We start from the raw sequence: 24,683 nt of genomic DNA on the forward strand, positions 1-24,683 counted from the left end.
AATGGAATGGAATGGAATGGAACGGAATGGAATTCAATGGAATGGAATGGAATGGAATCGAATGGAATCGAATGGAATCGATTGGAATCGAATGGAATCGAATGGAATGGAATGGAATAGAATGGAATCAACCCGAGTAGAACGGAGCGGCACGCAACGGAACGGAACGGAACGGAACGGGACGGAACGGAACGGAATGGAATGGAATGGGACGGAGTTCAATGGAATGGAATGGAATGGAATGGAATTCAATGGAATGGAATTGAATTGAATGGAACGGAATGGAATGGAATGGAATGGAATGGAATTCAATGGAATGGAATAGAATGGAATGGAATGGAATGGAATGGAATTCAATGGAATGGAATGGAATGGAATCGAATGGAATCGAATGGAATCGAATGGAATCGATTGGAATCGAATGGAATCGAATAGAATGGAATGGAATAGAATGGAATCAGCCCGAGTAGAACGGAACGGAATGCAACGGAACGGAACGGAACGGAACGGGACGGAACGGAACGGAATGGAATAGAATGGAACGGAATTCAATGGAATGGAATGGAATGGAATGGAATGGAATGGAATGGAATGGAATGGAATTCAATGGAATGAAATGGAATGGAATGGAATGGAATGGAATGGAATGGAATGGAATGCAATGGAATAGAATGGAATCAACCCGAGTAGAATGGAATGGAATGGAATAGAATGGAGTCAACCCGAGTAGAACGGAATGGAATGGAATGGAATGGAATGGAATGGAATGGAATGGAATTCAATGGAATGGAATGGAATGGAAAAGATTGGAGTGGAGTGGATTGGAGTGGAGTGGAGTGGAGTGGAATGGAATGGAATGGAATGGAATGGAATTCAATGGAATGGAATGGAATGGAATCGAGTGGAGTGGAGTGGAGTGGAGTGGAGTGGAAGGGAATTCAATGGAATGGAGTGGAGTGGAATGGAATGGAATGGAATGGAATGGAATGGAATGGAATGGAATTCAATGGAATGGAATGGAATGGAATGGAATGGAATGGAATGGAATTCAATGGAATGGAATGGAATGGAATGGAATGGAATTCAATGGAATGGAATTCAATGGAATTCAATGGAATGGAATGGAATGGAATGGAATGGAATTCAATGGAATGGAATGGAATGGAATGGAATGGAATGGAATGGAATGGAAGGGAATTCAATGGAATGGAATGGAATGGAATGGAATTCAATGGAATGGAATGGAATGGAATGGAATGGAATAGAATGGAATCAACCCGAGAAGAACGGAATGGAATGGAATTCAATGGAATTCAATGGAATTCAATGGAATGGAATGGAATGGAAAAGAGTGGAGTGGAGTGGATTGGAGTGGAGTGGAGTGGAGTGGAATGGAATGGAATGGAATGGAATGGAATTCAATGGAATGGAATGGAATGGAATGGAGTGGAGTGGAGTAGAGTGGAGTGGAGTGGAATGGAGTGGAATGGAATGGAGTGGAGTGGAATGGAATGGAATGGAATGGAATGGAATGGAATGGAATGGAATGGAATTCAATGGAATGGAATGGAATGGAATGGAATGGAATTCAATGGAATGGAATGGAATGGAATGGAATGGAATGGAATGGAATGGAATGGAATGGAATGGAATGGAATGGAATGGAATGGAATTCAATGCAATAGAATGGAATGGAATGGAATGGAATCGAATGGAATCGAATGGAATCGTATGGAATCGAATGGAATGGAATGGAATAGAATGGAATCAACCCGAGTAGAACGGAATGGAATGGAATGGAATGGAATGGAATTCAATGGAATTCAATGGAATTCAATGGAATGGAATGGAATGGAAAAGAGTGGAGTGGAGTGGACTGGAGTGGAGTGGAGTGGAGTGGAGTGGAATGGAATGGAGTGGAATGGAATGGAATGGAATGGAATGGAATGGAATGGAATGGAATGGAATTCAATGGAATGGAATGGAATGGAATGGAATGGAATGGAATTCAATGGAATGGAATGGAATTCAATGGAATGGAATGGAATGGAATGGAATGGAATTCAATGGAATGGAATTCAATGGAATTCAATGGAATGGAATGGAATGGAATGGAATGGAATGGAATGGAATGGAATTCAATGGAATGGAATGGAATGGAATGGAATGGAATTCAATGGAATGGAATTCAATGGAATTCAATGTAATGGAATGGAATGGAATGGAATTCAATGGAATGGAATGGAATGGAATTCAATGGAATGCAATGGAATGGAATCGAATGGAATCGAATGGAATCGAATGGAATCGAATGGAATCGAATGGAATGGAATGGAATAGAATGGAATCAACCCGAGTAGAACGGAATGGAACGCAACGGAATGGAGCGGAATGGAATGGAATTCAATGGAATGGAATGGAATGGAATGGAATGGAATGGAATGGAATCAACCCGAGTAGAACGGATCGGCACGCAACGGAACGGAACCGAACGGAACGGGACGGAACGGAACGGAATGGAATATAATGCAACGGAATTCAATGGAATGGAATGGAATGGAATGGAATTCAATGGAATCGAATGGAATCGAATGGAATCGATTGGAATCGAATGGAATCGAATAGAATGGAATGGAATAGAATTTAATCAACCCGAGTAGAACGGAACGGAACGCAACGGAACGGAACGGGACGGAACGGAACGGAATGGAATGGAATGGAACGGAATTCAATTGAATGGAATGGAATGGAATGGAATTCAATGGAATGGAATGGAATGGAATTCAATGGAATGGAATGGAATGGAATGGAACGGAATGGAATGGAATGGAATGGAATGGAATGGAATGGAATGGAATGGACTGGAATGGAATGGAATGCAATGGAATGGAATTCAATGGAATGCAATGGAATGGAATGGAATGGAATGGAATTCAATGGAATGGAATGGAATGGAATGGAATGGAATGGAATGGAATGGAATGGAAAGGAATGGAATTCCATGGAATGGAATGGAATGGAATGGAATGGAATGCAATGGAATGGAATGGATTGGAATGGAATGGAATGGAATGGAATGGAATGGAATGGAATGGAATGGAATGGAATGGAATTCAATGGAATGGAATGGAGTGGAATGGAATGGAATGGAATGGAATGGAATGGAATGGAATGGAATGGAATGGAATGGAATTCAATGGAATGGAATTCAATGGAATGGAATGGAATGGAATGGAATGGAATTCAATGTAATGGAATGGAATAGAATGGAATGGAATTCAATGGAATGGAATGGAATGGAACGGAATGGAATTCAATGGAATGGAATGGAATGGAATCGAATGGAATCGAATGGAATCGATTGGAATCGAATGGAATCGAATGGAATGGAATGGAATAGAATGGAATCAACCCGAGTAGAACGGAGCGGCACGCAACGGAACGGAACGGAACGGAACGGGACGGAACGGAACGGAATGGAATGGAATGGGACGGAGTTCAATGGAATGGAATGGAATGGAATGGAATTCAATGGAATGGAATTGAATTGAATGGAACGGAATGGAATGGAATGGAATGGAATGGAATTCAATGGAATGGAATAGAATGGAATGGAATGGAATGGAATGGAATTCAATGGAATGGAATGGAATGGAATCGAATGGAATCGAATGGAATCGAATGGAATCGATTGGAATCGAATGGAATCGAATAGAATGGAATGGAATAGAATGGAATCAGCCCGAGTAGAACGGAACGGAATGCAACGGAACGGAACGGAACGGAACGGGACGGAACGGAACGGAATGGAATAGAATGGAACGGAATTCAATGGAATGGAAAGGAATGGAATGGAATGGAATGGAATGGAATGGAATGGAATTCAATGGAATGAAATGGAATGGAATGGAATGGAATGGAATGGAATGGAATGCAATGGAATAGAATGGAATCAACCCGAGTAGAATGGAATGGAATGGAATAGAATGGAGTCAACCCGAGTAGAACGGAATGGAATGGAATGGAATGGAATGGAATGGAATGGAATGGAATTCAATGGAATGGAATGGAATGGAAAAGATTGGAGTGGAGTGGATTGGAGTGGAGTGGAGTGGAGTGGAATGGAATGGAATGGAATGGAATGGAATTCAATGGAATGGAATGGAATGGAATCGAGTGGAGTGGAGTGGAGTGGAGTGGAGTGGAAGGGAATTCAATGGAATGGAGTGGAGTGGAATGGAATGGAATGGAATGGAATGGAATGGAATGGAATTCCATGGAATGGAATGGAATGGAATGGAATGGAATGGAATGGAATTCAATGGAATGGAATGGAATGGAATGGAATGGAATTCAATGGAATGGAATTCAATGGAATTCAATGGAATGGAATGGAATGGAATGGAATGGAATGGAATTCAATGGAATGGAATGGAATGGAATGGAATGGAATGGAATGGAATGGAAGGGAATTCAATGGAATGGAATGGAATGGAATGGAATTCAATGGAATGGAATGGAATGGAATGGAATGGAATAGAATGGAATCAACCCGAGAAGAACGGAATGGAATGGAATTCAATGGAATTCAATGGAATTCAATGGAATGGAATGGAATGGAAAAGAGTGGAGTGGAGTGGATTGGAGTGGAGTGGAGTGGAGTGGAATGGAATGGAATGGAATGGAATGGAATTCAATGGAATGGAATGGAATGGAATGGAGTGGAGTGGAGTAGAGTGGAGTGGAGTGGAATGGAGTGGAATGGAATGGAGTGGAGTGGAATGGAATGGAATGGAATGGAATGGAATGGAATGGAATGGAATTCAATGGAATGGAATGGAATGGAATGGAATGGAATTCAATGGAATGGAATGGAATGGAATGGAATGGAATGGAATGGAATGGAATGGAATGGAATGGAATGGAATGGAATGGAATTCAATGCAATAGAATGGAATGGAATGGAATGGAATCGAATGGAATCGAATGGAATCGTATGGAATCGAATGGAATGGAATGGAATAGAATGGAATCAACCCGAGTAGAACGGAATGGAATGGAATGGAATGGAATGGAATTCAATGGAATTCAATGGAATTCAATGGAATGGAATGGAATGGAAAAGAGTGGAGTGGAGTGGACTGGAGTGGAGTGGAGTGGAGTGGAGTGGAATGGAATGGAGTGGAATGGAATGGAATGGAATGGAATGGAATGGAATGGAATGGAATGGAATTCAATGGAATGGAATGGAATGGAATGGAATGGAATGGAATTCAATGGAATGGAATGGAATTCAATGGAATGGAATGGAATGGAATGGAATGGAATTCAATGGAATGGAATTCAATGGAATTCAATGGAATGGAATGGAATGGAATGGAATGGAATGGAATGGAATGGAATTCAATGGAATGGAATGGAATGGAATGGAATGGAATTCAATGGAATGGAATTCAATGGAATTCAATGTAATGGAATGGAATGGAATGGAATTCAATGGAATGGAATGGAATGGAATTCAATGGAATGCAATGGAATGGAATCGAATGGAATCGAATGGAATCGAATGGAATCGAATGGAATCGAATGGAATGGAATGGAATAGAATGGAATCAACCCGAGTAGAACGGAATGGAACGCAACGGAATGGAGCGGAATGGAATGGAATTCAATGGAATGGAATGGAATGGAATGGAATGGAATGGAATGGAATCAACCCGAGTAGAACGGATCGGCACGCAACGGAACGGAACCGAACGGAACGGGACGGAACGGAACGGAATGGAATATAATGCAACGGAATTCAATGGAATGGAATGGAATGGAATGGAATTCAATGGAATCGAATGGAATCGAATGGAATCGATTGGAATCGAATGGAATCGAATAGAATGGAATGGAATAGAATTTAATCAACCCGAGTAGAACGGAACGGAACGCAACGGAACGGAACGGGACGGAACGGAACGGAATGGAATGGAATGGAACGGAATTCAATTGAATGGAATGGAATGGAATGGAATTCAATGGAATGGAATGGAATGGAATTCAATGGAATGGAATGGAATGGAATGGAACGGAATGGAATGGAATGGAATGGAATGGAATGGAATGGAATGGAATGGACTGGAATGGAATGGAATGCAATGGAATGGAATTCAATGGAATGCAATGGAATGGAATGGAATGGAATGGAATTCAATGGAATGGAATGGAATGGAATGGAATGGAATGGAATGGAATGGAATGGAAAGGAATGGAATTCCATGGAATGGAATGGAATGGAATGGAATGGAATGCAATGGAATGGAATGGATTGGAATGGAATGGAATGGAATGGAATGGAATGGAATGGAATGGAATGGAATGGAATTCAATGGAATGGAATGGAGTGGAATGGAATGGAATGGAATGGAATGGAATGGAATGGAATGGAATGGAATGGAATGGAATTCAATGGAATGGAATTCAATGGAATGGAATGGAATGGAATGGAATGGAATTCAATGTAATGGAATGGAATAGAATGGAATGGAATTCAATGGAATGGAATGGAATGGAACGGAATGGAATTCAATGGAATGGAATGGAATGGAATCGAATGGAATCGAATGGAATCGATTGGAATCGAATGGAATCGAATGGAATGGAATGGAATAGAATGGAATCAACCCGAGTAGAACGGAGCGGCACGCAACGGAACGGAACGGAACGGAACGGGACGGAACGGAACGGAATGGAATGGAATGGGACGGAGTTCAATGGAATGGAATGGAATGGAATGGAATTCAATGGAATGGAATTGAATTGAATGGAACGGAATGGAATGGAATGGAATGGAATGGAATTCAATGGAATGGAATAGAATGGAATGGAATGGAATGGAATGGAATTCAATGGAATGGAATGGAATGGAATCGAATGGAATCGAATGGAATCGAATGGAATCGATTGGAATCGAATGGAATCGAATAGAATGGAATGGAATAGAATGGAATCAGCCCGAGTAGAACGGAACGGAATGCAACGGAACGGAACGGAACGGAACGGGACGGAACGGAACGGAATGGAATAGAATGGAACGGAATTCAATGGAATGGAAAGGAATGGAATGGAATGGAATGGAATGGAATGGAATGGAATTCAATGGAATGAAATGGAATGGAATGGAATGGAATGGAATGGAATGGAATGCAATGGAATAGAATGGAATCAACCCGAGTAGAATGGAATGGAATGGAATAGAATGGAGTCAACCCGAGTAGAACGGAATGGAATGGAATGGAATGGAATGGAATGGAATGGAATGGAATTCAATGGAATGGAATGGAATGGAAAAGATTGGAGTGGAGTGGATTGGAGTGGAGTGGAGTGGAGTGGAATGGAATGGAATGGAATGGAATGGAATTCAATGGAATGGAATGGAATGGAATCGAGTGGAGTGGAGTGGAGTGGAGTGGAGTGGAAGGGAATTCAATGGAATGGAGTGGAGTGGAATGGAATGGAATGGAATGGAATGGAATGGAATGGAATGGAATTCAATGGAATGGAATGGAATGGAATGGAATGGAATGGAATGGAATTCAATGGAATGGAATGGAATGGAATGGAATGGAATTCAATGGAATGGAATTCAATGGAATTCAATGGAATGGAATGGAATGGAATGGAATGGAATGGAATTCAATGGAATGGAATGGAATGGAATGGAATGGAATGGAATGGAATGGAAGGGAATTCAATGGAATGGAATGGAATGGAATGGAATTCAATGGAATGGAATGGAATGGAATGGAATGGAATAGAATGGAATCAACCCGAGAAGAACGGAATGGAATGGAATTCAATGGAATTCAATGGAATTCAATGGAATGGAATGGAATGGAAAAGAGTGGAGTGGAGTGGATTGGAGTGGAGTGGAGTGGAGTGGAATGGAATGGAATGGAATGGAATGGAATTCAATGGAATGGAATGGAATGGAATGGAGTGGAGTGGAGTAGAGTGGAGTGGAGTGGAATGGAGTGGAATGGAATGGAGTGGAGTGGAATGGAATGGAATGGAATGGAATGGAATGGAATGGAATGGAATTCAATGGAATGGAATGGAATGGAATGGAATGGAATTCAATGGAATGGAATGGAATGGAATGGAATGGAATGGAATGGAATGGAATGGAATGGAATGGAATGGAATGGAATTCAATGCAATAGAATGGAATGGAATGGAATGGAATCGAATGGAATCGAATGGAATCGTATGGAATCGAATGGAATGGAATGGAATAGAATGGAATCAACCCGAGTAGAACGGAATGGAATGGAATGGAATGGAATGGAATGGAATGGAATTCAATGGAATTCAATGGAATGGAATGGAATGGAAAAGAGTGGAGTGGAGTGGACTGGAGTGGAGTGGAGTGGAGTGGAGTGGAATGGAATGGAGTGGAATGGAATGGAATGGAATGGAATGGAATGGAATGGAATGGAATGGAATTCAATGGAATGGAATGGAATGGAATGGAATGGAATGGAATTCAATGGAATGGAATGGAATTCAATGGAATGGAATGGAATGGAATGGAATGGAATTCAATGGAATGGAATTCAATGGAATTCAATGGAATGGAATGGAATGGAATGGAATGGAATGGAATGGAATGGAATTCAATGGAATGGAATGGAATGGAATGGAATGGAATTCAATGGAATGGAATTCAATGGAATTCAATGTAATGGAATGGAATGGAATGGAATTCAATGGAATGGAATGGAATGGAATTCAATGGAATGCAATGGAATGGAATCGAATGGAATCGAATGGAATCGAATGGAATCGAATGGAATCGAATGGAATGGAATGGAATAGAATGGAATCAACCCGAGTAGAACGGAATGGAACGCAACGGAATGGAGCGGAATGGAATGGAATTCAATGGAATGGAATGGAATGGAATGGAATGGAATGGAATGGAATCAACCCGAGTAGAACGGATCGGCACGCAACGGAACGGAACGGAACGGAACGGGACGGAACGGAACGGAATGGAATATAATGCAACGGAATTCAATGGAATGGAATGGAATGGAATGGAATTCAATGGAATCGAATGGAATCGAATGGAATCGATTGGAATCGAATGGAATCGAATAGAATGGAATGGAATAGAATTTAATCAACCCGAGTAGAACGGAACGGAACGCAACGGAACGGAACGGGACGGAACGGAACGGAATGGAATGGAATGGAACGGAATTCAATTGAATGGAATGGAATGGAATGGAATTCAATGGAATGGAATGGAATGGAATTCAATGGAATGGAATGGAATGGAATGGAATGGAATTCAATGGAATGGAACGGAGTGGAATGGAATGGAATCGAATGGAATTGAATGGAATCGAATGGAATCGAATGGTATCAAATGGAATGGAATGGAATAGAATGGAAACAACCCGAGTAGAACGGAATGGAATGGAATGGAATGGAATGGGATGGAATGGAATGGAATGGAATGGAATGGAAAGGAATGGAATTCAATGGAATGGAATGGAATTCAATGGAATGGAATGCAATGAAATGGAATGGAATGGAATGGATTGGAATTCAATGGAATGGAATGGAATGGAATTGAATTCCATGGAATGGAATGGAATGGAATGGAATGGAATTCAATGGAATGGAATGGAATGGAATGGAATGGAATGGAATGGAATGGAATGGAATGGAATGGAATGGAATGGAATTCCATGGAATGGAATGGAATGGAATTCCATGGAATGGAATGGAATGGAATTCCATGGAATGGAATGGAATGGAATCGAATGGAATGGAATGGAATGGAATGGAATGGAATGGAATGGAATAGAATGGAATCAACCCGAGTAGAACGGAATGGAATGGAATGGAATGGAATGGAATGGAATGGAATGGAATGGAATGGAATGTACCAAAGTAGAACGGAATGGAATGGAATGGAATTGAATGGAATGGAATGGAATGGAATGGAATGGAATGGAATGGAATGCAATGTACCCGAGTAGAACGGAATGGAATGGAATGGAATGGATTGGAATGGAATGGAATGGAATGGAATGGAATGTAACCGAGTAGAACGGAATGGAATGTAATTGAATGGAATGTAACCGGGTTGAACGGAACGGAATGGAATGGAATGGAATGGAATGGAATGGAATGGAATGGAATTGAGTGCAATGCAATGCAATGGAATGCAATGGAATGGAAAGGAATGGAATGGAATGGAATGGAATCTACCCGAGTAGAACGGAATGGAATGGAATTGAATGGAATGTAACCGAGTAGAACGGAACGGAATGGAATGGAATGGAATGGAATGGAATGGAATGCAATGGAATGGAATGGAATGGAATGGAATGGAATGGAATGGAATGGAATGGAATGGAATGGAATGGACACCAGTAGAATGGAATGGAATGGAATGGAATGGAATGGAATGGAATGGAATGGAATGGAATCTACCCGAGTAGAACGGAATGGAACGGAATGGAATGGAATGGAATGGACAGGAGCAGAACGGAATGGAATGCAATGGAATGGAATGGAATGTACCCGAGCAGAACGGAAAGGAATGAAATGGAAATGGAAAGGGAATGGAAATGGAACGGGAATGGAAATGGAACGGGAACGCAATTGAAACGGGAATGGAAATGGAACGGGAACGGAAACGGAACGAGAACGGAAATGGAACGGGAACGGAAACGGAACGGGAACGGAAATGGAACGGGAATGGTAACGGAACAGGAATGGAAATGTAACGGGAATGGAAAGGGAACGGGAATGGAAATGGATCGGGAATGGAAATGGAACGGGAATGGTAATGGAACGGGAATGGAAATGGAACGGGAATGGAAAAGAAACGGGAATGGAAATGGAACGGGAATGGAAATGGAATGGGAATGGAAATGGAATGGAATGGAATGGAATGGAATGGAATGGAATGGAATGTACCGGAGTGGAGTGGAGTGGAGTGGAGTAGAGTGCACTGGAACGGAATGGAATGGAATGGAATGGAATGGAACGGAACGGAATGTACCTGAGAAGCACGGAATGGAATGGAATGGAATGGAAAGGAATGGAATGGAATGTACCGGAGTGGAGTGGAGTGGAATGGAGTGGACTGGAGTGGTGTGGAGTGGAATGGAATGGAATGGAATGGAATGGAATGGAATGGAATGGAATGGAATGGAATGCAATGGAATGCAATGGAATGGAAAGGAATGGAATGGAATGGAATGGAATGGAATGGAATGGAATGGAATGGAATGGAATGGAATGGACAACAGTAGAATGGAATGGAATGGAATGGAATGGAATGGAATGGAATGGAATGGAATGGAATGGAATGGAATTCAATGGAATGGAATGGAATGGAATGGAATTCAATGGAATGGAATGGAATGGAATGGAATTCAATGGAATGGAATGGAATGGAATGGAATTCTATGGAATGGAATGGAGTGGAATCGAATGGAATCGAATGGAATCGAATGGAATGGAATGGAATAGAATGGAATCAACCCGAGTAGAATGGAGCGGAACGCAACGGAACGGAACGGAACGGAACGGGACGGAACGGAACGGAATGGAATGGAATGGAACGGAATTCCATGGAATGGAATGGAATGGAATGGAATTCAATGGAATGGAATGGAATGGAATGGAATGGAATGGAATGGAATGGAATTCAATGGAATGTAATGGAATGGAATGGAATGGAATGGAATGGAATTCGATGGAATGGAATGGAATGGATTGGAATGGAATGGAATAGAATGGAATCAACCCGAGTAGAACGGAACGGAACACAACGGAACGGAACGGAACGCAACGGAACGGAACGGAACGGAACGGAACGGAACGGAATGGAATGGAATGGAACGGAATTCAATGGAATGGAATGGAATGGAATGGAATTCTATGGAATGGAATGGAATGGAATGGAATGGAATGGAATTCCATGGAATGGAATGGAATGGAATGGAATGGAATGCAATTCAATGGAATTCAATGGAATGGAATGGAGTGGAGTGGAGTGGAGTGCAGTGGAGTGGAGTGGAGTGGAATGGAATGGAATGGAATGGAATGGAATGGAATGGAATGGAATGGAATGGAATGGAATGGAATTCAATGGAATGGAATGGAATGGAATGGAATGGAATGGAATGGAATGGAATAGAATGGAATCAACCCGAGAAGAACGGAATGGAATGGAATGGAATGGAATGGAATGGAATTCAATGGAATTCAATGGAATTCAATGGAATGGAATGGAATGGAAAAGAGTGGAGTGGAGTGGATTGGAGTGGAGTGGAGTGGAGTGGAATGGAATGGAATGGAATGGAATGGAATTCAATGGAATGGAATGGAATGGAATCGAGTGGAGTGGAGTGGAGTGGAGTGGAGTGGAAGGGAATTCAATGGAATGGAGTGGAGTGGAATGGAATGGAATGGAATGGAATGGAATGGAATGGAATGGAATGGAATGGAATTCAATGGAATGGAATGGAATGGAATGGAATGGAATGGAATGGAATTCAATGGAATGGAATGGAATGGAATGGAATGGAATTCAATGGAATGGAATTCAATGGAATTCAATGGAATGGAATGGAATGGAATGGAATGGAATTCAATGGAATGGAATGGAATGGAATGGAATGGAATGGAATGGAATGGAATGGAATGGAATGGAATTCAATGGAATGGAATGGAATGGAATGGAATGGAATGGAATGGAATGGAATGGAATGGAATAGAATGGAATCAACCCGAGAAGAACGGAATGGAATGGAATTCAATGGAATTCAATGGAATTCAATGGAATGGAATGGAATGGAAAAGAGTGGAGTGGAGTGGATTGGAGTGGAGTGGAGTGGAGTGGAATGGAATGGAATGGAATGGAATGGAATTCAATGGAATGGAATGGAATGGAATGGAGTGGAGTGGAGTAGAGTGGAGTGGAGTGGAATGGAGTGGAATGGAATGGAGTGGAGTGGAATGGAATGGAATGGAATGGAATGGAATGGAATGGAATGGAATTCAATGGAATGGAATGGAATGGAATGGAATGGAATTCTATGGAATGGAATGGAATGGAATGGAATGGAATGGAATGGAATGGAATGGAATTCAATGCAATAGAATGGAATGGAATGGAATGGAATCGAATGGAATCGAATGGAATCGAATGGAATCGAATGGAATCGAATGGAATGGAATGGAATAGAATGGAATCAACCCGAGTAGAACGGAATGGAATGGAATGGAATGGAATGGAATTCAATGGAATTCAATGGAATTCAATGGAATGGAATGGAATGGAAAAGAGTGGAGTGGAGTGGACTGGAGTGGAGTGGAGTGGAGTGGAGTGGAATGGAATGGAGTGGAATGGAATGGAATGGAATGGAATGGAATGGAATGGAATGGAATTCAATGGAATGGAATGGAATGGAATGGAATGGAATGGAATGGAATGGAATTCAATGGAATAGAATGGAATGGAATGGAATGGAATGGAATGGAATCGAATGGAATCGAATGGAATCGAATGGAATCGAATGGGATCTAATGGAATGGAATGGAATGGAATGGAATGGAATAGAATGGAATCAACCCGAGTAGAGCCGAACGGAACGGAACGGAACGGAACGGAACGGAATGGAATTCAATGGAATGGAATTCAATGGAATTCAATGGAATGGAATGGAGTGGAGTGGAGTGGAGTGGAGTGGAGTGGAGTGGAATGGAATGGAATGGAATGGAATGGAATGGAATGGAATTCAATGGAATTCAATGGAATGGAATGGAATGAAATGGAATGGAATGGAATGGAATGGAATTCAATGGAAGAGAATGGAATGGAATGGAATGGAATCGAATGGAATCGAATGGAATCGAATGGAATCGAATGGAATCGAATGGAATCGAATGGAATAGAATGGAATCAACCCGAGTAGAACGGAATGGAATGGAATGGAATGGAATGGAATGGAATTCAATGGAATTCAATGGAATGGAATGGAATAAATGGAGTGGAGTGGAGGGAATTGGAGTGGAGTGGAGTGGAGTGGAGTGGAATGGAATGGAGTGGAATGGAATGGAATGGAATGGAATGCAATGGAATGGAATGGAATTCAATGGAATGGAAGGGAAAGGAATGGAATGGAATCGAATGGAATCGAATGGAATCGAATGGAATCGATTGGAATGGAATGGAATCGAATGGAATGGAATGGAATAGAATGGAATCAACCCGAGTAGAACGGAATGGAATGAAATGGAATGGAATGGAATGGAATGGAATGGAATTCAATGGAATGGAATGGAATGGAATGGAATGGAATGGAATTCAATGGAATGGAATGGAATGGAATAGAATGGAATCGAATGGAATCGAATGGAATCGAATGGGATCTAATGGAATGGAATGGAATGGAATGGAATGGAATGGAATGGAATGGAATGGAATGGAATGGAATGGAATTCAATGGAAAGGAATTCAATGGAATTCAATGGAATGGAATGGAATGGAATGGAATGGCATGGAATTCAATGGAATTGAATGGAATGGAATGGAATGGAATCGAATGGAATGGAATGGAAACGAATGGAATCGAATGGAATCGAATGGAATGGAATGGAATGGAATGGAATGGAATGGAATCGAATGGAATCGAATGGAATCGAATGGAATCGAATGGAATGGAATGGAATAGAATGGAATCAACCCGAGTAGAGCGGAACGGAATGGAACGGAACGGAACAGAACGGAATGGAATTCAATGGAATGGAATTCAATGGAATTCAATGGAATTCAACGGAATGGAATGGAGTGGAGTGGAGTGGAGTGGAGTGGAGTGGAGTGGAATGGAGTGGAATGGAATGGAATGGAATGGAATGGAATGGAATGGAATGGAATTCAATGGAAATCAATGGAATGGAATGGAGTGGAGTGGAGTGGAGTGGAGTGGAGTGGAGTGGAGTGGAATGGAATGGAGTGGAGTGGAATGGAATGGAATGGAATGGAATGGAATGGAATGGAATGGAATGGAATTCAATGGAATGGAATGGAATGGAATGGAATGGAATTCAATGGAATGGAATGGAATGGAATGGAATGGAATGGAATGGAATTCAATGCAATAGAATGGAATGGAATGGAATGGAATCGAATGGAATCGAATGGAATCGAATGGAATCGAATGGAATCGAATGGAATGGAATGGATTAGAATGGAATCAACCCGAGTAGAACGGAATGGAATGGAATGGAATGGAATGGAATGGAATGGAATGGAATGGAATTCAATGGAATTCAATGGAATGGAAAAGAGTGGAGTGGAGTGGATTGGAGTGGAGTGGAGTGGAGTGGAGTGGAATGGAATGGAGTGGAATGGAATGGAATGGAATGGAATGGAATGGAATGGAATTCAATGGAATGGAATGGAATGGAATGGAATGGAATGGAATTCAATGGAATTCAATGGAATGGAATGGAATGGAATGGAATGGAATTCAATGGAATGGAATTCAATGGAATTCAATGGAATGGAATGGAATGGAATGGAATTCAATGGAATGGAATGGAATAGAATTCAATGGAATGTAATGGAATGGAATCGAATGGAATCGAATGGAATCGAATGGAATCGAATGAAATCGAATGGAATGGAATGGAATAGAATGGAATCAACCGAGTAGAACGGAACGGAACGCAACGGAACGGAACGGAACGGAATGGAACAGAACGGAATGGAATGGAATGGAAAGGAATTCAATGGAATGGAATGGAATGGAATGGTATTCAATGGAATGGAATTGAATTCAATGGAATGGAATGGAATGGAACGGAATGGAATGGAATTCCATGGAATGGAATTCAATGGAATGGAATGGAATGGAATTCCATGGAATGGAATGGAATGGAATTCCATGGAATGGAACGGAATGGAAGCGAATGGAGTCGAATGGAATCGAATGGAATCGATTGGAATGGAATGGAATGGAATGGAATAGAATGGAATCAACCCGAGTAGAACGGAATGGAATGGAATGGAATGGAATGGAATGGAATGGAATGGAATGGAATGGAATGGAATTCAATGGAATGGAATGGAATGGAATGGAATGGAATGGAATGGAATGGAATTCAATGGAATGGAATGGAATGGAATGGAATGGAATTCAATGGAATGGAATTCAATGGAATTCAATGGAATGGAATGGAATGGAATGGAATTCAATGGAATGGAATGGAATGGAATTCCATGGAATGCAATGGAATGGAATCGAATGGAATCGAATGGAATCGAATGGAATCGAATGGAATGGAATGGAATAGAATGGAATCAACCGAGTAGAACGGAACGGAACGCAACGGAATGGAACGGAACGGAACAGAATGGAATGGAATGGAAACGAATTCAATGGAATGGAATGGAATGGAATGGAATGGAATGGAATGGAATGGAATGGAATGGAATGGAATTCAATGGAATGGAATGGAATGGAATGGAATGCAATGGAATGGAATGGAATGGAATTCAATGGAATGGAATGGAATGGAATGGAATGGAATGGAATGGAATGGAATGGAATGGAATGGAATGGAATGGAATTCAGTGGAATGGAATGGAATGGAATCGAATGGAATCGAATGGAATCGAATGGAATCAAATGGAATCGAATGGAATGGAATGGAATAGAATGGAATCAACCCGAGTAGAACGGAACGGAACGCAACGGAACGGAACGGAACGGAACGGAACGGAATGGAATGGAACGGAATTCAATGGAATGGAATGGAATGGAATGGAATGGAAAGGAATGGAATTCAATGGAATGGAATGGAATGGAATTCCATGGAATGGAACGGAATGGAATCGAATGGAGTCGAATGGAATCGAATGGAATCGATTGGAATCGAATGGAATGGAATGGAATAGAATGGAGTCAACCCGAGTAGAACGGAATGGAATGGAATGGAATGGAATGGAATGGAATTCAATGGAATTCAATGGAATTCAATGGAATGGAATGGAATGGAAAAGATTGGAGTGGAGTGGATTGGAGTGGAGTGGAGTGGAGTGGAGTGGAATGGAATGGAGTGGAATGGAATGGAATGGAATGGAATGGAATGGAATGGAATGGAATTCAATGGAATGGAATGGAATGGAATGGAATGGAATGGAATTCAATGGAATGGAATGGAATGGAATGGAATGGAATGGAATTCAACGGAATGGAATGGAATGGAATGGAATGGAATTCAGTGGAATGGAATGGAATGGAATCGAATGGAATCGAATGGAATCGAATGGAATCGAATGGAATGGAATGGAATAGAATGGAATCAACCCGAATAGAACGGAACAGAACGCAACGGAACGGAACGGAACGGAATGGAACGGAATGGAATGGAATGGAACGGAATTCAATGGAATGGAATGGAATGGAATGGAATGGAATGGAATGGAATGGAATCGAATGGAATCGAATGGAATCGAATGGCATCGAATGGAATGGAATGGAATAGAATGGAATCAACCCGAGTAGAGCGGAACGGAATGGAACGGAACGGAACAGAACGGAATGGAATTCAATGGAATGGAATTCAATGGAATTCAATGGAATTCAACGGAATGGAATGGAGTGGAGTGGAGTGGAGTGGAGTGGAGTGGAATGGAGTGGAATGGAATGGAATGGAATGGAATGGAATGGAATGGAATGGAATTCAATGGAAATCAATGGAATGGAATGGAGTGGAGTGGAGTGGAGTGGAGTGGAGTGGAATGGAGTGGAATGGAATGGAGTGGAGTGGAATGGAATGGAATGGAATGGAATGGAATGGAATGGAATGGAATGGAATGGAATGGAATGGAATGGAATGGAATGGAATTCAATGGAATGGAATGGAATGGAATGGAATGGAATTGAATGGAATGGAATGGAATGGAATTCAATGCAATAGAATGGAATGGAATGGAATGGAATCGAATGGAATCGAATGGAATCGAATGGAATCGAATGGAATCGAATGGAATGGAATGGATTAGAATGGAATCAACCCGAGTAGAACGGAATGGAATGGAATGGAATGGAATGGAATGGAATGGAATGGAATGGAATGGAATTCAATGGAATTCAATGGAATGGAAAAGAGTGGAGTGGAGTGGATTGGAGTGGAGTGGAGTGGAGTGGAGTGGAATGGAATGGAGTGGAATGGAATGGAATGGAATGGAATGGAATGGAATGGAATGGAATTCAATGGAATGGAATGGAATGGAATGGAATGGAATGGAATTCAATGGAATTCAATGGAATGGAATGGAATGGAATGGAATGGAATTCAATGGAATTCAATGGAATGGAATGGAATGGAATGGAATGGAATTCAATGGAATGGAATTCAATGGAATTCAATGGAATGGAATGGAATGGAATGGAATTCAATGGAATGGAACGGAATAGAATTCAATGGAATGTAATGGAATGGAATCGAATGGAATCGAATGGAATCGAATGGAATCGAATGGAATCGAATGGAATGGAATGGAATAGAATGGAATCAACCGAGTAGAACGGAACGGAACGCAACGGAACGGAACGGAACGGAATGGAACAGAACGGAATGGAATGGAATGGAAAGGAATTCAATGGAATGGAATGGAATGGAATGGTATTCAATGGAATGGAATTGAATTCAATGGAATGGAATGGAATGGAACGGAATGGAATGGAATTCCATGGAATGGAATTCAATGGAATGGAATGGAATGGAATTCCATGGAATGGAATGGAATGGAATTCCATGGAATGGAACGGAATGGAATCGAATGGAGTCGAATGGAATCGAATGGAATCGATTGGAATGGAATGGAATGGAATGGAATAGAATGGAATCAACCCGAGTAGAACGGAATGGAATGGAATGGAATGGAATGGAATGGAATGGAATTCAATGGAATGGAATGGAATGGAATGGAATGGAATGGAATGGAATGGAATGGAATTCAATGGAATGGAATGGAATGGAATGGAATGGAATTCAATGGAATGGAATTCAATGGAATTCAATGGAATGGAATGGAATGGAATGGAATTCAATGGAATGGAATGGAATGGAATTCCATGGAATGCAATGGAATGGAATCGAATGGAATCGAATGGAATCGAATGGAATCGAATGGAATGGAATGGAATAGAATGGAATCAACCGAGTAGAACGGAACGGAACGCAACGGAATGGAACGGAACGGAACAGAATGGAATGGAATGGAAACGAATTCAATGGAATGGAATGGAATGGAATGGAATGGAATGGAATGGAATGGAATGGAATGGAATGGAATGGAATTCAATGGAATGGAATGGAATGTAATGGAATGCAATGGAATGGAATGGAATGGAATTCAATGGAATGGAATGGAATGGAATGGAATGGAATGGAATGGAATGGAATGGAATTGAGTGGAATGGAATGGAATGGAATCGAATGGAATCGAATGGAATCGAATGGAATCGAATGGAATCGAATGGAATGGAATGGAATAGAATGGAATCAACCCGAGTAGAACGGAACGGAACGCAACGGAACGGAACGGAACGGAACGGAACGGAATGGAATGGAACGGAATTCAATGGAATGGAATGGAATGGAATGGAATGGAATTCAATGGAATGGAATGGAATGGAATTCCATGGAATGGAACGGAATGGAATCGAATGGAGTCGAATGGAATCGAATGGAATCAATTGGAATCGAATGGAATGGAATGGAATAGAATGGAGTCAACCCGAGTAGAACGGAATGGAATGGAATGGAATGGAATGGAATGGAATTCAATGGAATTCAATGGAATTCAATGGAATGGAATGGAATGGAAAAGATTGGAGTGGAGTGGATTGGAGTGGAGTGGAGTGGAGTGGAGTGGAATGGAATGGAGTGGAATGGAATGGAATGGAATGGAATGGAATGGAATGGAATTCAATGGAATGGAATGGAATGGAATGGAATGGAATGGAATGGAATGGAATGGAATTCAATGGAATGCAATGGAATGGAATCGAATGGAATCGAATGGAATCGAATGGAATGGAATGGAATAGAATGGAATCAACCGAGTAGAACGGAACGGAACGCAACGGAATGGAACGGAACGGAACGGAACGGAATGGAATGGAATGGAAAGGAATTCAATGGAATGGAATGGAATGGAATGGAATTCAATGGAATGGAATTGAATTCAATGGAATGGAATGGAATGGAATGGAATGGAATGGAATGGAATTTAATTCAATGGAATGGAATGGAATGGAATTCAATGGAATGGAATGGAATGGAATTCCATGGAATGGAACGGAATGGAATCGAATGGAGTCGAATGGAATCGAATCGAATCGAATGGAATCGAATGGAATAGAATGGAATCAACCGAGTAGAACGAAACGGAATGCAACGGAACGGAACGGAACGGAATGGAACGGAACGGAATGGAATGGAATGGAAAGGAATTCAATGGAATGGAATGGAATGGAATGGTATTCAATGGAATGGAATTGAATTCAATGGAATGGAATGGAATGGAATGGAATGGAATGGAATGGAATGGAATGGAAAGGAATTCAATGGAATGGAATGGAATGGAATTCAATGGAATGGAATGGAATGGAATTCCATGGAATGGAACGGAATGGAATCGAATGGAGTCGAATGGAATCGAATGGAATCGATTGGAATCGAATGGAATGGAATGGAATAGAATGGAATCAACCCGAGTAGAACGGAATGGAATGGAATGGAATGGAAAGGAATGGAATGGAATTCAATGGAATGGAATGGAATGGAATCGAATGGAATCGAATGGAATGGAATGGAATGGAATGGAATGGAATGGAATGGAATTCAGTGGAATGGAATGGAATGGAATCGAATGGAATCGAATGGAATCGAATGGAATCGAATGGAATGGAATGGAATAGAATGGAATCAACCCTAGTAGAACGGAACGGAACGCAACGGAACGGAATGGAACGGAACGGAACGGAATGGAATGGAATGGAACGGAATTCAATGGAATGGAATGGAATGGAATGGAATGGAATCGAATGGAATCGAATGGAATCGAATGGAATCGAATGGAATGGAATGGAATAGAATGGAATCAACCCGAGTAGAGCGGAACGGAATGGAACGGAACGGAACAGAACGGAATGGAATTCAATGGAATGGAATTCAATGGAATTCAATGGAATTCAACGGAATGGAATGGAGTGGAGTGGAGTGGAGTGGAGTGGAGTGGAGTGGAATGGAGTGGAATGGAATGGAATGGAATGGAATGGAATGGAATGGAATGGAATTCAATGGAAATCAATGGAATGGAATGGAGTGGAGTGGAGTGGAGTGGAGTGGAGTGGAATGGAGTGGAATGGAATGGAGTGGAGTGGAATGGAATGGAATGGAATGGAATGGAATGGAATGGAATGGAATGGAATTCAATGGAATGGAATGGAATGGAATGGAATGGAATTCAATGGAATGGAATGGAATGGAATGGAATGGAATTCAATGGAATTCAATGGAATGGAAAAGAGTGGAGTGGAGTGGATTGGAGTGGAGTGGAGTGGAGTGGAGTGGAATGGAATGGAGTGGAATGGAATGGAATGGAATGGAATGGAATGGAATGGAATGGAATTCAATGGAATGGAATGGAATGGAGTGGAATGGAATGGAATTCAATGGAATTCAATGGAATGGAATGGAATGGAATGGAATGGAATTCAATGGAATTCAATGGAATGGAATGGAATGGAATGGAATGGAATTCAATGGAATGGAATTCAATGGAATTCAATGGAATGGAATGGAATGGAATGGAATTCAATGGAAAGGAATGGAATAGAATTCAATGGAATGTAATGGAATGGAATCGAATGGAATCGAATGGAATCGAATGGAATCGAATGGAATCGAATGGAATGGAATGGAATAGAATGGAATCAACCGAGTAGAACGGAACGGAACGCAACGGAACGGAACGGAACGGAATGGAACAGAACGGAATGGAATGGAATGGAAAGGAATTCAATGGAATGGAATGGAATGGAATGGTATTCAATGGAATGGAATTGAATTCAATGGAATGGAATGGAATGGAACGGAATGGAATGGAATTCCATGGAATGGAATGGAATTCCATGGAATGGAATGGAATGGAATTCCATGGAATGGAACGGAATGGAATCGAATGGAGTCGAATGGAATCGAATGGAATCGATTGGAATGGAATGGAATGGAATGGAATAGAATGGAATCAACCCGAGTAGAACGGAATGGAATGGAATGGAATGGAATGGAATGGAATGGAATGGAATGGAATGGAATGGAATGGAATGGAATTCAATGGAATGGAATGGAATGGAATGGAATGGAATGGAATGGAATGGAATGGAATTCAATGGAATGGAATGGAATGGAATGGAATGGAATTCAATGGAATGGAATTCAATGGAATTCAATGGAATGGAATGGAATGGAATGGAATGGAATGGAATGGAATGGAATTCAATGGAATGCAATGGAATGGAATCGAATGGAATCGAATGGAATCGAATGGAATGGAATGGAATAGAATGGAATCAACCGAGTAGAACGGAACGGAACGCAACGGAATGGAACGGAACGGAACGGAACGGAATGAAATGGAATGGAAAGGAATTCAATGGAATGGAATGGAATGGAATGGAATTCAATGGAATGGAATTGAATTCAATGGAATGGAATGGAATGGAATGGAATGGAATGGAATGGAATTTAATTCAATGGAATGGAATGGAATGGAATTCAATGGAATGGAATGGAATGGAATTCCATGGAATGGAACGGAATGGAATCGAATGGAGTCGAATGGAATCGAATGGAATCGAATGGAATCGAATGGAATAGAATGGAATCAACCGAGTAGAACGAAACGGAATGCAACGGAACGGAACGGAACGGAATGGAACGGAACGGAATGGAATGGAATGGAAAGGAATTCAATGGAATGGAATGGAATGGAATGGTATTCAATGGAATGGAATTGAATTCAATGGAATGGAATGGAATGGAATGGAATGGAATGGAATGGAATGGAATGGAATGGAATGGAAAGGAATTCAATGGAATGGAATGGAATGGAATTCAATGGAATGGAATGGAATGGAATTCCATGGAATGGAACGGAATGGAATCGAATGGAGTCGAATGGAATCGAATGGAATCGATTGGAATCGAATGGAATGGAATGGAATAGAATGGAATCAACCCGAGTAGAACGGAATGGAATGGAATGGAATGGAAAGGAATGGAATGGAATTCAATGGAATGGAATGGAATGGAATCGAATGGAATCGAATGGAATGGAATGGAATGGAATGGAATGGAATGGAATGGAATGGAATGGAATGGAATTCAGTGGAATGGAATGGAATGGAATCGAATGGAATCGAATGGAATCGAATGGAATCGAATGGAATTCAGTGGAATGGAATGGAATGGAATCGAATGGAATCGAATGGAATCGAATGGAATCGAATGGAATGGAATGGAATAGAATGGAATCAACCCTAGTAGAACGGAACGGAACGCAACGGAACGGAACGGAACGGAACGGAACGGAATGGAATGGAATGGGACGGAATTCAATGGAATGGAATGGAATGGAATGGAATGGAATGGAATGGAATGGAATCGAATGGAATCGAATGGAATCGAATGGAATCGAATGGAATGGAATGGAATAGAATGGAATCAACCCGAGTAGAGCGGAACGGAATGGAACGGAACGGAACAGAACGGAATGGAATTCAATGGAATGGAATTCAATGGAATTCAATGGAATTCAACGGAATGGAATGGAGTGGAGTGGAGTGGAGTGGAGTGGAGTGGAGTGGAATGGAGTGGAATGGAATGGAATGGAATGGAATGGAATGGAATGGAATGGAATGGAATTCAATGGAAATCAATGGAATGGAATGGAGTGGAGTGGAGTGGAGTGGAGTGGAGTGGAATGGAGTGGAATGGAATGGAGTGGAGTGGAATGGAATGGAATGGAATGGAATGGAATGGAATGGAATGGAATGGAATGGAATTCAATGGAATGGAATGGAATGGAATGGAATGGAATTCAATGGAATGGAATGGAATGGAATGGAATGGAATTCAATGGAATTCAATGGAATGGAAAAGAGTGGAGTGGAGTGGATTGGAGTGGAGTGGAGTGGAGTGGAATGGAATGGAGTGGAATGGAATGGAATGGAATGGAATGGAATGGAATGGAATGGAATTCAATGGAATGGAATGGAATGGAGTGGAATGGAATGGAATTCAATGGAATTCAATGGAATGGAATGGAATGGAATGGAATGGAATTCAATGGAATTCAATGGAATGGAATGGAATGGAATGGAATGGAATTCAATGGAATGGAATTCAATGGAATTCAATGGAATGGAATGGAATGGAATGGAATTCAATGGAAAGGAATGGAATAGAATTCAATGGAATGTAATGGAATGGAATCGAATGGAATCGAATGGAATCGAATGGAATCGAATGGAATCGAATGGAATGGAATGGAATAGAATGGAATCAACCGAGTAGAACGG

This window comes from Gorilla gorilla, chromosome 16 (genome assembly GCF_029281585.2).
Source record: "Gorilla gorilla gorilla isolate KB3781 chromosome 16, NHGRI_mGorGor1-v2.1_pri, whole genome shotgun sequence".
NCBI classification, from domain to species: Eukaryota; Metazoa; Chordata; class Mammalia; order Primates; family Hominidae; genus Gorilla; species Gorilla gorilla.